Source organism: Corvus kubaryi, unplaced genomic scaffold, assembly GCF_017639235.1.
Source record: "Corvus kubaryi isolate FWS band 111438036 unplaced genomic scaffold, C.kubaryi_AGA036_p1.0 37398, whole genome shotgun sequence".
Taxonomy (NCBI): Eukaryota; Metazoa; Chordata; class Aves; order Passeriformes; family Corvidae; genus Corvus; species Corvus kubaryi.
In genome coordinates, this window is record NW_024581137.1 from 47,986,185 (window position 1) to 48,001,703 (window position 15,519).

The following is a 15,519-nucleotide window of genomic DNA, read 5'->3' on the forward strand; positions in this document are numbered from 1 at the left end:
TTCTAACTTTTGTATAATTCCCATGCTAAATTTATTCTGTATTCATACAGCAGTACATAATCCACATCTTTTAACAAAATTCAAGATCATATACTTTTAGTCTTTATCTACAGCTATTCCTCATTCTTAAAATTGCATTTGAGCAATGAGCCAGGTTTTAGGAATACAATTTCTATTAAACAGATAAGGATATTTTGTGCAAAAATAGTGTACCAGCATTCTGTTTCTCTTCACAAAACACAAGTTTATGATTTGCCCTACAGCTCTCAGGCAACCATCTCCCATCTATACCAGATCTCAACATATCCTCAGACTAATATTGCTTTTGTAGAAGACCATTTCCTGCAATCAATCACAGCACCTTTCATGAACCTCCTTTGCCATTTACTAAGCACTAAACAACAGTGTCTAAAGCAGGTAAGTGGCTGTTTCTGAGGCCAGTACATATAATTCAAAGCAAGACAATAAACCAGCCTTTCATTCTCTGATTATGTATATTATAACTACAAAAATAACTATATGTTAATTGATAGGGTTGGTATAAAAAGTACAGGGTTAATATAAAAGATAAATGCAAAGGTCAAAGAAGATAATCTTGGCTAGCTGTGCTGCAAACATGTCATCAGTGACTATCAAGTTGTGTCCTTTTACTTCCTTTAAGAAGATGTCTCTAAAGGACTTTGGTCACCTTCTGTCTCATTTTGTCTTTTATACATATTGCCACTGATAGAGCTTTTGCAAAGACTAAAAGGCTGACTGACATTTCTGAAAAGCATGTAATTAGCTGCACATTAGTGAGCTTTCAGACAGCTGGAGCAGGTCTGCTTTTTAAAAGCATTCAAGAGAAGCTAGCCATTGTCATGAGTATCAGCTTTCTTTGTTGTGGCTATGGGCACTACAAAATTATATTTAACTGCAAGTCTGCCACATATTTGTCATGACATGTGGAAAAGGTCAATCTGCAGGCTTTGAATACACACCTATGACAAGAATGTTCAGGTCAGAAGAATTTAACATGCAAAGGTTCTTACTGTTTTGTGTATTTAAATTAGCTACAGAAGAGCATTTGGCTGTGGTAACACCTCTCCCACAATGGAACATCTGAATGTCAGGGAACCTCTATGAGTAGAGACACCAGATGAAAGTGTTATTAGGAAAAGGTTCTCCACTGAGAGCATGGTTGGTAACTGAAAACAGGATCCTCAAAGAAGTGGTCAGAACATCATGCCTGCCAGAGTCAAAGGAATATCTGGACAATGCTCTCAGTCATCTGCTTTGTTTACAGGTAGTCCTGAAAGGAGCAAGGAGTTGGACATGATGATTTCTATAGGTATTTTCCAACTCAATTTATTATTTGAATATATTATTCCATGATAATAAAGGTATATTTTTCCAAAGGTTGTTGCATACCAGTTGTATACTACCAATGGTAGTTGTAGTTATAATCATATTTTTACTTTATTTTTTTAATTTGTGACACAGCTGAACCATATGATTTCCATCTCACTTAAATGGACATAAAATCAGTAGAACTTTTCATAGGAACTGTTTGAGTGATTTATTCTCCCCAAGAATAGAGTCAAATCACACCTAGGAATTTTTGTGGTGCTTTCAGGTAATAGAAGCAGATTGTCTCAAGAGAGATGTGCAAAGTGGCCCTGTGTAATTTCTACTTTACATTTTCATGAAAACTCAAATTTTATATGAGTTTTTCAAGAAATTTAATATGGATGATGAATTTTTGGAGTAAACTGACCAATTTATGGGTCAGAATTAACATAATTTGATAGACTGGTGACATTTGAAAGTTCAACAGTACTTTCAGATATGGAAACATGAAGTGAATATCATGGGCTGTAAACTTTGAAAGCTAAAAGGTGAGAAAGAAATATTTTACAATTGAGGAAATTATATAATTTTTGATACATTACCTGTGGGGGGGTTTAACTAAGTGAGAATCTTCCAAATTTTCCTTAAAATAAGCAGTGGACAGCACATTTAATGAGAGAGCTCTGGGATCCATTGAAGAGGAATATATTGGTAAAATGAGTGGCATGTGCCACCATGAGGCTTAAACACTAGAACCACCACTACAAATATTTTATAATTGTTCCCGTAAAGAAGGATTGCACAATGGTTCACAATGGCCAACAATATTTTGAATACAGAGTTTGGCAAACACTTGTTTAATATGTCCATAAATAGAACACAAAAAAACCCCTATTTCCCTTTGTTAGCTTTCTGTATGTGACATCCCCAAATCATTCACAGAATAAACCTGGCAGTATCATATTTGCCATCCACCTTCCCCGTAACAGGACCCTCAGCTTTCCATAAACAATTTCTGGCAGACATTTCTCTAACCTGTCTGCAGATGTCCCCAGTGAGAGACCTTGCACAATTATGCACACAATGAATTCCAGCACCCATCTGTCCTTACAGCTAGAAATTATTTCCCAATGTCTAACCTAAATCCAATATCTCAACTACTTTACTCATACACTTGAGATCTCTCATCTGCTATTTCTCCGAATACTGCAATCCCAAAGCATTTTGGGTGGTCTGCAATATATGCAATAAATCTTGTCACTGGGACACTGAGTGAAGGATTACTGTTCTTTATGTGCCAAAATGAAAATGCAAAGCTTGACATTTATGTCTGTTTCTGCTGTTATCTGCTGTTTCTGCATAGCTTCTAGCACTGTTTCCCAGTCACGGTTATCAGTCTAAAATGTGACTGTGACTGCAATAAGGATCCTTATTCCTCCATGCAGTCACATAACTTGGAAGACCCAAACTTCTGTTATTCCTGGCATACAGAATTCTGCTTAGAAAAAGGCATAGCAGGTATGTCATACAGAAACCTCCAGTATTTCTTACACTGGTTTCTTCAATGTTTGCATAATTTCTGCCTGTATCTCTACTATTGTTTTGTTTGACACTTGCCTTTGAAGGTATGTGAAGTTGCAAGTGTTCCCTCTTATCTGACTAGCAGGAGAAAGCCACCGTTCATGGTGGTTTGTAGGTACAGTCTTAAAATACACAATAGTAATTATATCTGGAAAATGACATTCCTTAACAAGTTTTTTTGTGTTTAGTATAATTAAAATCTTCAGTGTTTATTTTATTTTGGGCACAAGAAACACTGTAATTAGGCAATTGCCATTTAGAAGTTGCAGGGAATGATTTTAATACAAAGCTTTGTATTGTGTATCCGTAGGAATTCCAGTTGCCATGAAGCTGTTACTGTGGTAATGTCTAGCAGCACCTACTCTGCAGACACCATGGAGTGATCAGCTGCTTAGGAAATTCATAGATCCTGAGAAGATGCCTCTCTGAATCCACTGATCTACAAAAGCCACACAAAGGAAAGTTTAACAAACATAACAGTCACATTAATTTTTATTTGTTCATTTAAAATATTATCATTTTAATAATAAATTACAGTTTAAAAATATTTTATACTTGCAAAACCAAAATTTTTGGGGCTTTGTAGTCCTTAAATATGAAATGGTGACACAAAAAACGTTTGTTAGTATGTTCAAGCTCACCAATGAACTTTCTAGAAGAGTCTAGGCCTTTTGCAGTCCTAAGCATTGTCACGAGAAAGAATTTCTGTGCAATGCAAAGCAAAAGAAAACAGCAAATGTCTTGAGATACTCTTTATGCTTCAAGGGCATGGCATTCCAGCTGACATACTCATGATATTAAAACACTCATGCCTCAAGAAGTGCCCTGATGCTCATCAAGTATCTCATTACCACAATTAAACAGACTTTGCCTTTCAGTAGTTAGAGTAATTCCAGGAGTTAACTTCATTTACCAGTCTATTTTAGCAAATTTGTGTTTTATATACATGGAAAATAACTTTCAGTTGGTAAATCTGCACTCATAGCTGCTAAGTAGCCTATAAACAAACACACATTCTAAGATGAGACTCTAATAACTGAGTCTAATTTGTCTTAAGTCCCTGAAGTCCTGCAGTACTTGTCAGATGCCCAGTGGGTGATTCACAGCTTGCTGACTAAAATGAAAAAGAACCCCTGGGTTATTGGAGCTAATAAATAACATCACATATTTCTGCCATTAAAAGCTGCTGAATTGCTGTAAGGTAAGAAGGACAAAATCAACTTTTTTATTCTTTAGTACTAATGCACAGATTTAATGGTTTAGCACTGACACCTCTCACACACAAAGACACCTTTCATTCCTGGAGACCCTCATGGCTGACTGATCTGGTTTTCCACAGATCTGTCACTAACCAGCCCTGGGCTGAGTGACATCACTGTTTAGAGAATAAAAAGGACTTCAGTGCAAAAATTGAAAATAGGGGTTTTTTTCCAGATGATTATATAGGGGCAGGGACGGGGGACAGAATTTGCTAAATAGTACATAGAAGTTGTGAGATTATGCCTCAATTGTTGCAAAAAATATGTTTGATAGGAGTATTAGAAAAGAGAAAATGGATACCTCAGAGAGTGAACTCCAGGTACAGTGAGGTATGAGATGAAATCAGAAAGGGACCAGCTGCAGCTTTAGACATCCACATTCTTCAGCTTTTATACACAATTATTTCTTATTATAGAAAGTAAATGAGCACTTTGTAAAAGGAATACAAGATATTTGTTATTTAGCACATTCTGAAAGATAAGAACAATCATTTTTAGAAATCTTTCTAATGCTAACAAATATGCAAAAATAAATTTGTTAGACTGTCTGAACATATGCATTTTTAATTTTTGCAAATATGTAAACAAACCTGATGACACTTTATTTCTTTATTGCATAGAAGAAAATAACTCCAGTTCTTTAAAGAAAGACTTTATTTTCTCATTAATGTTGCTGCTTCCAAATGTTTGGGGTTTTTTTTAATGAAGACATAGATGAGAATTGTTCTACTAGATATATCAAGATATTTATAGGATTAGATTGCAGATTGTAGTCTTGCAACTTGTTTCTTTCGACTGCTATCATTTTTTTATCATCTTGGAGAAACACTCCATGTATTATACATTTTACTAATCTCTTCTTTTGCTGAGACTCAGAGTAGTAGCTGCTACTGCATCTCACATTTAGCTACCAGAGCTCTCGTGTGTTTTACTGTTACAAAAAATACTGTACATCGCAAGAAAATTTTCTAGTTGTAGAAAATGAGTTGTACAGTAGATGTGCTCCTTCTGAAAGAATCCAAGAAGAGACAACTGCAGCAGTCTACGAATTGTCTTGCCATTAGATAGCAAAGCAAAAGCCCAGATGTTTTCCACGAGTTCAATTTCCTACCAGCATACCTCTAAGAAAAGGAGTTTTATCCTGAACATCTTATAGACTGTCATTAGGATCCCTTTAGGCTTTAAAAACAGTGAAATGAGAACACTTTCATGTTGAGACAACTTTGATGATTAAAGTTAGTAGCAAAAGACACATTTCTTCCCATAGAGGGTAGAATTACTCTCCAAGATCTCATCAGCATCCCCTCCACTTGTCGTAGGGATGGAAGCTCTGTTATTGCTATTGCTATAATCATATTGTTTACAGACTGCTTATAGATGAGGCAGCCTTGTGGGTGTGTTTCCTGCTTCAGCTGGAGGTAAAAGACACAAACTAAATATGTCTAGCTGGTTTGGAGGTGTGGTTGAACTACATGAACCCACTGGCTCACCTGAATTTGCTAAACTGACAGCTGGAGCATGGAGAATCCAGAAGGGCCAGGGGGACAATGTGCAACTTTGCAATGCCCATCACTCTGTGTGTGTCCCTCACAGCATGGCTGACACAGAGCATGGCTGCTTTGCTCCCTCCATCACAGCCTTTTTTCCACAGCGCTTCCTACCTCTCCCACTCTGTTCATCCACCCATGAGCTCCCTCACCTCACTGAAGGTATTGCAAACTACATCCTTCAGCTTCACTCTTCACAGCACAGGAGCCTCTCTGCCATGATTCCTTACTATTTTACAGTCCCAAACTTTTCTAAGCAGTCCTGTCACACCACAGATTCAATCCTGCTTTCCAAGCACATTCTTGCCACACTTGACTGCTCCTCAGCTGCTTCTGCTCCTCTTTGCTTATTTCAAGAGCCAACAAAAGAGCTGGTTGAGAACTCCTGGGCTGATTAACATAGACACTACAAATATTCCAAGCTTAGGTACAGATTGACATGGATGGCCCCCACCTGAGGTCAGAGATAAGATGATCCTCTGGAGGTGTCTGCCACTGAAGCAATTTCTTGTCAACTGGAAAGGCAATCTCAATATCTTGCTTCCCAAAAAGCTGCAAATGTCACCAAGCAAGAGAAATCAGCCTTCTGCACTGCATATTTCTACCGTTACTCCTCACAAAACTTACAAGACTAGAGCTTGTGTTATGTCAAATCAATATTTTTCTTGTGAACACAGAACAAATGCTCTAAATTGTTAGTGATTTTTAAAATAAGCTTAATTCCATTTATTATATCAGTTCTTTTATCTTACATTACTGACAATATCATAAGACAATTCACTAGATCAGAATGTTGGCTGAGAGAAGAAAGCATTTTATCTTACAGTGCTACTCACAAGGGACTTAGAACAGCAGCAAATATTTTGACAGTGTCCTGTTTCCCAACAAAGCTTAAAAGAATACCATTTAACTAAGGGATACTTTCCTGTGATATAGTGGAGTTATATTCAGCTTTCAGGGCTTAATCCATCAGTGCAAATTCTGAGACAATTTCTCAGGTGTTGTGGACTAAATCTTTCTCTAAATAATGTTCAAGTAAATATGAAATAGTTCCTCTGTTGTCACCCTTGGAAGTGTAACAGTAGTCACAAGAACAGGACAATTTTTCTTTTCCATGGAGTAAACATTATAAAAAGCTATGGCAGCTGTGGCATTAGGTATTTCTAAACACTTGGTGGGTATATGTGTGAAATGCTTCTCACTATGGTATCATGAAGAGACATTACTAAAGGAACACATGGTTGGGAATTTCCTAATTCCCATTAAGATGTCAGAGAATTACCTAATTTTTGTTTGAAAATACAGAACCTGGGGGGAGTTCACAGACCTGTTATGTCACAGGTCTCTACTGCTGACCATGGATAAAGAGAAGGGAGCAAAGAGGTCTGCGTCTGGACGGTGTGAGTAACACTGAGGGGAAGTGCACCTTTCACGTTCTGAAAGATGGCATGAGCAGAAAGGAAGGACTTTGCTACACTCAGCAGAGGCCCATGCAAGTCGTGCAGAAAAAACAATCCCTTGACTCCTGCACACAACCTTACTGCAGCCAGACAGACCTGAAAAGGCACAACTGGATTTTTAATCTACACTAATTCCAACTTTACAAAGATCTCCTCTGTCTGACTACAGAGCTGAGAAATTTCTTCTGTTGCTGCTTTTATGCAGGGTTGCCTGGATACTCGTCTCATCGAGGATCCGGAGGATTAAAATGTGGCTGCAATTTGGTGAAGTCTCTGATCTGTCATCTAGATAGAGAAATCCTTAGCAAAGGAAAAGTGATTTGTCAAAAGCCTGCTTTATCCAAGTTACTTAGACACGGTTATCCACAAGGAAGTTCATTACAGATTTTTCCCTTATAAACATCCTAAACATGCAATAAGGTTCAGTGACTGTTGCAGTGGGGATCCTGCAACACGCATATATCAAACCAGGAGTCCCGTGGAAAGGAAATATATACGGACAGACAGATTCTTGCTAGATGTTTCAGAGATGTTTATTTCCCCAGCCGCATGGCCGGGGCTCTGCCCAGGAACTGTTCCAGTCACAGGACCAAGGGTCCTTCTGCCCGCGCAGGGAACACAAACCAACCCATGGGAACGAGGCTGAGCAGGGACAGGGAAGCCCCGTGTCTGTGCCCTCAGGGCCCCTCTCCCAGGGCTACACGGCGGGGGAGGGACCCCCAACACCTCACCCGTTTTATTTGAATAAAAGGAGAATGAAAACAACTGGATAAACATAACAAGAACAGTTTCAAAACAAAACAAGCCACCCTCCTGAGTCTTTAAATGTCCAAACAGATTCTGTGGAACATCTTAGGGCTGACAGAAGGGAGACAGGACTCTCTGAGCATGCTTTGTGGGGAAACTGAGGCAGGAGAGGGTTTAACTTCTTCTCTCTCCCTTTTCATCCCCCACTCGGCATTGGAAAGGGATTTTTGGGGAAACAATTGGCAAAGGCATGGTTTTGTGAGGGAAACCATGGGTGAAAAAACGGATTGGGAATACACTGGGGGTAACAGGACATAGGGTAAAAGGGAAAGGTGGGATTAGGAAAGGGAGACTGTAGGGGGGGTTTACAAGGGAGATATTGTCTAACATGACTACGATTTTTTGCATATATACTGCCTTTTACAGGAACACCATCAGGCCCAGTGACCTGCGATGCTTGTAACCCTTTTCTACCTCGTATAATTCTGAATTCCACTACCTCTCCATCTCCCAAGCTTGGGATGCATTTTTCAGGGTTATTCTTTGTAATAGCAGTTCTATGCACGAATATGTCTTGCTGGTTGTCACACCTTGTTATAAAACCATAATTTTGCTTAACATTATACCATTTTACTATCCCTGAGATCTTAGTTACTATGATCTTTTCCTTTTTCCGAGTGGCTGCTGTTTTCTGTCTCGCTGCGTCTTTGCTCTCTCCTTCGGTCGCTCCCGTGTTGGAATTGTCGGGGCTGCTGGTGCCTGCGCGCTCTTCCCGGGGTCGCGTTCGGGGCTGCGAGGGCCGGGCCGGGCCGCGCCGCTCAGTTCTCCGTGCGTCGCCTCCTCTGGTCGCAGCTTCGCTGCCACTGCCGGGCGCTGCACCCACGTCTCAGCCGGGCCCCCGAGCGACGATCCCCCCGCGCTCCGCTCCAGCGCGCCTTTCGGCTGGGCGCGGCTCCGTTCCACCACCACCGCCACCAGCCGCCGCCCGCGCGCCGCCCCTCTCGGTCGGGTGTTCCCGGGGCTCGCTCCACCATGCGCTGCGCAGGGCCGGGTGGGCACCGCCGGGTCCCGCTGTGCCTCGCTCCGCCACCGACACTGCGGCTCGCGTGGCTCCGCCCGCACGCGGGAACTGCCTCGCTGCTGCTCGCAGAGCGCTCGGTGCACGTGGCCTGGGCCGCACGGTCCCTGCGCCAGGCTTCCCTTCGCCAGGACACAGCTGACATTGCTCAACAGTCTCGGTAACTAAATACTATTCACGAAAATATTCTTCCATCGGCATATATTTTGACTCCAATATTAACTGTGTCCAAACAGTTTTCCAAAAGCCCTTGGTAAGAATTAAATCCCAAGAAACATAGAAAAAGTTCTTAAACAACCATGCCAGGAAGTGTTTCAGTTCTTTTTGAGCTTGAATCAAGCTAAAATTCACAAATCGTTGTTCAAGAATCATTTTAAGTTTAAGATAAATGTCCATATGCGGCTCTGAGAGCCAAGAGTCTTCCCACGGTTCCTCCATAGTTTAGATATGGAATAGCAAAGCAAAACCAAGAAGAGGAATCCAAAGTTTCCAGGGTTTACTCACACAAATCAGTCGCTTAGGGATCGGGGATCGTTCTGCTCTCAATTCCCCACCATTATGTTGCAGTGGGGATCCTGCAACATGCATATACCAAACCAGGAGTCCCGTGGAAAGGAAATATATATGGACAGACAGATTCTTGCTAGATGTTTCAGAGATGTTTATTTCTCCAGCCGCATGGCCGGGGCTCTGCCGAGGAACTGTTCCAGTCACGGGACCAAGGGTCCTTCTGCCCGCACAGGGAACACAAACCAACCAATGGGAACGAGGCTGAGCAGGGGCGGGGAAACCCCGTGTCTGTGCCCTCAGGGCCCCTCTCCCAGGGCTCCATGGCAGGGGGGGGACCCCAACAAGTGACTTCATGACACTGTGCAAAGCAGAACATTTTTGGGCATGACGTACTCCCATACTATGTCTTGCTCATGTATGATATACAAGATGAAGGCTGCTTCCAGCAGCAGGTAAATTCCCTTCCCAGTGTGAGAACAACACAGGCTAACCAGTGTGTTCTGAGCCTGTTTTCTCAGGACTATCACAAGTTCCTCATTTGGTAGAATGCTAAGAAAGAAGCCCCAATAAGCACACCAAATTCTAGCCAGATAGGAGAGGCATTGGATTTGCGTCTTCCCACATGCAGAGTTCAGAAACCTCTAAATGTCCTTCTCGGCCGGTTTTTGTTGGATGCTGAACGTCAGGCATCTAAATAAGTTGGTTCCATCTGCTGTAAGTACATATACATCTTTTTTTTTATATACTGCTTTGCTTTTTCTAGAATAACAACATATTTAGCAGTAAAAATGACCAGAACTAGAATCAATAAATTAACAGAGTGCATTTCAGGAATTTAAACCCTGCAGGAAATTATCATCACATAAAAGAAATAAAGTTTCCATGCAAACAAGACAAAACATGATAAAAATGTGATTTAAAATTTTCTACAACATAAGAAATATTCCTCTGTGCTGGGGGAGGAGGGTGGCGGATGGGAGAGGGAGGTATTTAAAAAAGGAAATTCAACACAATGTATAAAGGCCAGACATTCCAAAGGAATGATTGCAGAGTTTATTTCTGAATTTTATTTTTAATGGAAATTTTTATTTCATATCTTTTAAATGTTTCCTGATCCAAAATTTGGCAGAATTATTTAATTATTGAGAAAATATTTGGTCTCCAGAAACTGAATTAAAAATAGATTTAATAAGTGCTTCATGTCAATTTACTTACAGTTTGATGTGAAGAACTTAGATTTTTTGTAATATGGCTGGTTATCTAAATAGTATGCTTTTGGGTTTTATTTTCTTTGGAATAATGAGAATATTAAATTAATTTCTCACAATAGTTAAAATTCTCTGACACTTTCAAAGGAATTTTTAAAAATTACTTAATGGATTTATTTTTTTTTTATTATCTGTGACTTTTTGAAAGCCTTTGAATTTTTTTCCAGAACTCATTTCTGAATTATGGGAAGGAAAATAAAAATTCCTTCCCATTTTAGTAAATTTTAATTTACTATGTATATCCTATGTAATTCAAAAATTCAGAATTGCTGCAAACCAGATTTTCCAGGGCTACTAGATTTCTAATATTATTCAGAGATACCTAAAATATGTGCATAGTTTTAACACATCACCAAAGAAAGATTTAAGGACATAAAAAAGATTTTGTTCAATCAAGTTTTAATTTCTTTTTTGGGAACAAGGTAGTATAACTCTTTTATTTGCATTAAGAAACAGTATCAAATTCAGTTTTTCATTTGTTCATTTCCAGTACTGTAACTTTTACTTTTTTATAGCTATGATCTTTCCTTCCAAATAAAATTAATTATTTGAGGTATGAAGTTGTGCAGAAAGCCTAGTCTTGCTTCTACCTCATTTGGAAAAAGACCCAGATTTTGCAGTTTTCCTGTCACAATCCCCTTCATCACAATGTAAGCAGCACCAATTCTTCTCCTCAGGTAGAGCAACAGGGGAAGGGAATGACTAATGCCATAACAAGTCAAGGCAGCAGAGCAACAGAGCTCAGTTACTAGCTGGGTTATTTTGCCTTCAAATAACGTATAATAATCTCTTTTTTAATACTAAATACAAGAATATATTTACTACCATTACTGATGATGTCAAGTGGAGATCTGTATGCTGAAAGTCAGGCATGTAAATAAGTTGGTTCCATCAGGTATAAGTACATATACATCTTTTCTTTATGTACTGAACAGTCTTAGCAAGCTGTACTACAGCAAGACACTGGGAGAATGTACACTTTGTTGCTTTTTCAGAGAGATGGCATAGCTCTTTTTTTTAATTTCAATTAGATCTACTATTGAGATTAATCTCAGAACATGTTCGGCAAGAAGACGACAAAGACCTTTAAAAAAAAACCAGAAAAAACCAAATTCATGACAATACATGGCAATGGGACAAAACCTCCTATGCATATGGAACAGCATTTCACACTTACAGACCTTTAGGAGGTTTTGACACAGGTGCCCTGATTTCACAACCCAAGGTACAAAAAAGGAGGTGGCATGCGGGGGAAAAGAATAGCGTAATGAAGTGAAAGAACAATCTCATTCTTACAGCACTGAGTGATTGGTCTTAGTCAATCTTTGGAAAACTAAATATAGAAAGGTTCAAAGAGGATTAAATCTGCAGTAACTGAGGGTGTCTAAAGTGGTTATGAAATGAACACAAATTTTTAATTAATTCAATAGATGAAGAACTGCTTAATAGCATAATTACTTGAATTTATTGCAGATATTTCATAATATGGGTGAAATGAGCACTTTAACCCTGAAAATACTGAGATTCATGATTCTCTCCTTGCTACTGAATAGATGATTCACTTAATTATTAACAATTATTATATTCTATTATTATTATTACATTCTATTATCATTATTCTGTAACTTTTAAATATTTATGCCATGATTTACATCTCTCAAACCAAGTCTCTTCATTTCTGAAAAAAAAGAAAATATAAAAACTATTTACTTTCTAGAAATGCATGTAATGCCTGGGTGATGCTGTGTGGGAGGGTATTATTTCAACTCTAAATTATCCCTCTACATTTATACAGGAATGGGAACAATGATATGATCATCACATCTTTTGCTGTGAGGTAGTAAAATTTAATTACCATGGAAAACTAAAAAAAAATAATATTTTCTAAGTTCAACAACAACAAAAAAAAGTGGCATAACTGGGTTCCCATGAGCTATTTTACTGTAAATACAGAAAAATACATGCAGCTATAAATCTCATGCTCCTTCCTGTTTCTGGTTTCTTTTAAATACTGAACATAATCAAAACATCATTGGCTCACAGACTCCTTATGGTATAATATATTACTTTTTTTCCTCTTAAATGGGTCAGGAGAATGTCAGAGTTACTATTGCTACTTTATTTCTGTTCATATCCTTGTTTCAGTATTATCTGCAGATCCCTGGTTCAGATCAGGTTCTCTCATTGTTGAGGTTGTCAAAATATCAAAAGACATTTTTCTTTTCCCGGAAGATCTATTATAACCAATAAATTAATCATGCCATCAGAAGGAAGTTTTTTGTTGAACAGCATTTTGTGAACTTAATGAAAGTTTATTTTAGAAGTTTGTCCTGGGGTTTTTGCACAGTTATAATACTACTATTTTATGATGCAGTTTCTTCCTCTCAAATTAGATGCAGAGACTAAACTGTGAGCTTTGAAGATCTGGATCATTGGATGGTTTGGTATATGCAAAGAGAAACAGCTTTCTGAAGGATCAAGGAACTAAAATAAATTAAAGAACACCTGATGTGATAAGTCGGATTTTACCCTGGCTATTTCATCTGTGTTAATCAATAAACCTATTCCCTGCTTTCAAAAAGCTTCGGGGGCAAATAAAAGAGATATTTACCCAGTTGCACTTTCAAAAGCACCTAAAAGCCTAGTAACTTTAAAAATTGATTAGGTTACATTCAAGAAACATGTACATTCCATGGATTGAGTGGCAAGGCACATTAACATGTAGAGCTGCCTAAACTGAGCAGTAACCTACATGTATCCTCAAAAAGAAAAGGTTTTAGGTAATGCCAACAATGGTTTTGCCTTCCTTTATTTAGAGAACTTGTCCATCTAATAATGGGTGTAGCTCTGCCTCCAGATCTAAATCCAAGAGCTTCTGGAGTTTGGGGAAATGGGAGTGTCTCTACATACTTTACTAATTACAAGCCTAAAAGTTGTTGGATAGCAACCTACTTTTTTTTTTGGTTGATAATAATGTCACTATTAGGTCAAACTATTATTATAATTAATTATCATGGATTTGTACATTAACAAGTGTTTTGACCTGGCCATCCCATCTTATGGCTGATGTCCAGAAATCTTCAAGTAGATGGGCAATGGATCTTTATCACTGAAAGTGAAAAGCCCAGATCACAATGCCACAGAATAGAACTACTCAGTTGCCTGTGGTTTTAAGCCATGAATAAGATAACTATGTCTTTATTTCAGTATTATTTCTATGCATTAGAAACACAAAAACTTCAAAAATATTATGCACAAAATGAAAACTGAGGAAGTTGCTGACAAAGATGCATTTTAACATTTCATGAACTGAGCTACCAATGTAGTAGTGTGGATTTTCCACTGATAGTCATGAGCTTTGAATTAGGCCTTGCTAACTTCCTATCTGAGAAATTCTAATTTTTAAAAAGACAACAAGAAGGGCCTGAATGATCTCAAACTAAAAATGTGGTTTAACACAGAAATACATATGCTGTATGGATCAAATATCTTAGGCATTTAAAAGTTCTTTGCTCCCTTCTTACAGAGGAGCCATAATTCAGGTGAAAATGCTCAAAGGACAACTCAGTTTCATATGATTCCTGCTCTCACAAGCCCAGGAAGAAAGAGCAGAAAGAGAAATCCTTTATTCTTTGGTGGTGATAGATTCACAGAGAAACAAAAATTGCAGCAGGTAATGACAATTCCTCCCAGAAAATTCCTCTGCATCAGGGAAGTGGTGGTCCATCTCTTTCCTGTTTGGCACAGAGCTCTGATGCAGCAGGAACTACGTCCAATTAAATAGCATTGCTTCTTAGCCCTAAGCAAGGAAGATAGGTTTCAGCACAAAAACTTCAAACTTAAAATATTCAGTACTTTCTGGAGGAAAAAAAATCTCAGTCATCTACTCCACACTTTTTAATAGCAACAGCTGATAAATACTCATCTCCTATAAATAGTTTAATTACCAAATAAGTCAAGGATGTTTAAAAAGATCAGTCATAACTTCTTGAATAAAAGAGTTCATATATTCAGTTTTTAAAACCAGTTCTCAATCCATTATCATCAAGATTAATCAACTAATATTCGGATATGAGGAAATACTGAGGAGTCATAATTGCACAATGTTAATCAAAGACAGGAAGAGTGATGGGAAAATAAAATAAAGGGAGCAGAGTTTTGTCAGATTTTTTGTCAGGTATTTGTGCTTACCAGTTTTCATTTGCTTATGTGACCTGACTAAGCATGCAAGGAATGCTTTCACATTATAAATCAACAACAGTAATGTCAAAGAATTGCCAATTACTTAAAATAAATCTCAAAAAATTGCTTTTGAGTGACTTTTCCACAGAAAAATGTGGACAAACATGCTCACTCAACTCAGGTTACATTAAGTCTCTGACTTTCACCATCATATTTTAGATCAATGAATATCTTTTTATTTCTACAAGAGGAAATCAGTTTTCATATTTAGGAGTTGGAAAAGATTTAGATTTTAGAAAAAAAGCCTCTCCATTTCTTTTCCTATCTATTTTGAAATATTACTGTTATCACACATGGATTTTGAGTTAAAAGATGAACGTTGGAGGCACCTACCAAAGCAGAGCATCTGAGAAAATATGCTAGATGTTATCCTTGAAGCCTTGATCCAGAAAAGCTAGGGTCAAGGAAGGCAGACTATCTTGCTGAATAAATAAGCCAAATATGACAGAAATTATTCAACATTTCTTAAATAAATCCAAATACTGAAAAAGAACAAGT

At 38.2% G+C, this 15,519-nt stretch overlaps 1 long non-coding RNA gene across 1 annotated transcript in view; it reads left to right on the forward strand.

The window, feature by feature from the left end:
* The first annotated feature begins 9,839 nt into the window (after positions 1-9,839).
* The window catches only part of LOC121671794, a 31,714-nt gene continuing 26,034 nt past the window's right edge, over positions 9,840-15,519 (forward strand). The window contains exon 1 of the long non-coding RNA XR_006018610.1: positions 9,840-10,225. This is a non-coding gene — a long non-coding RNA (uncharacterized LOC121671794). The remainder of the gene's footprint in view (positions 10,226-15,519) is intronic.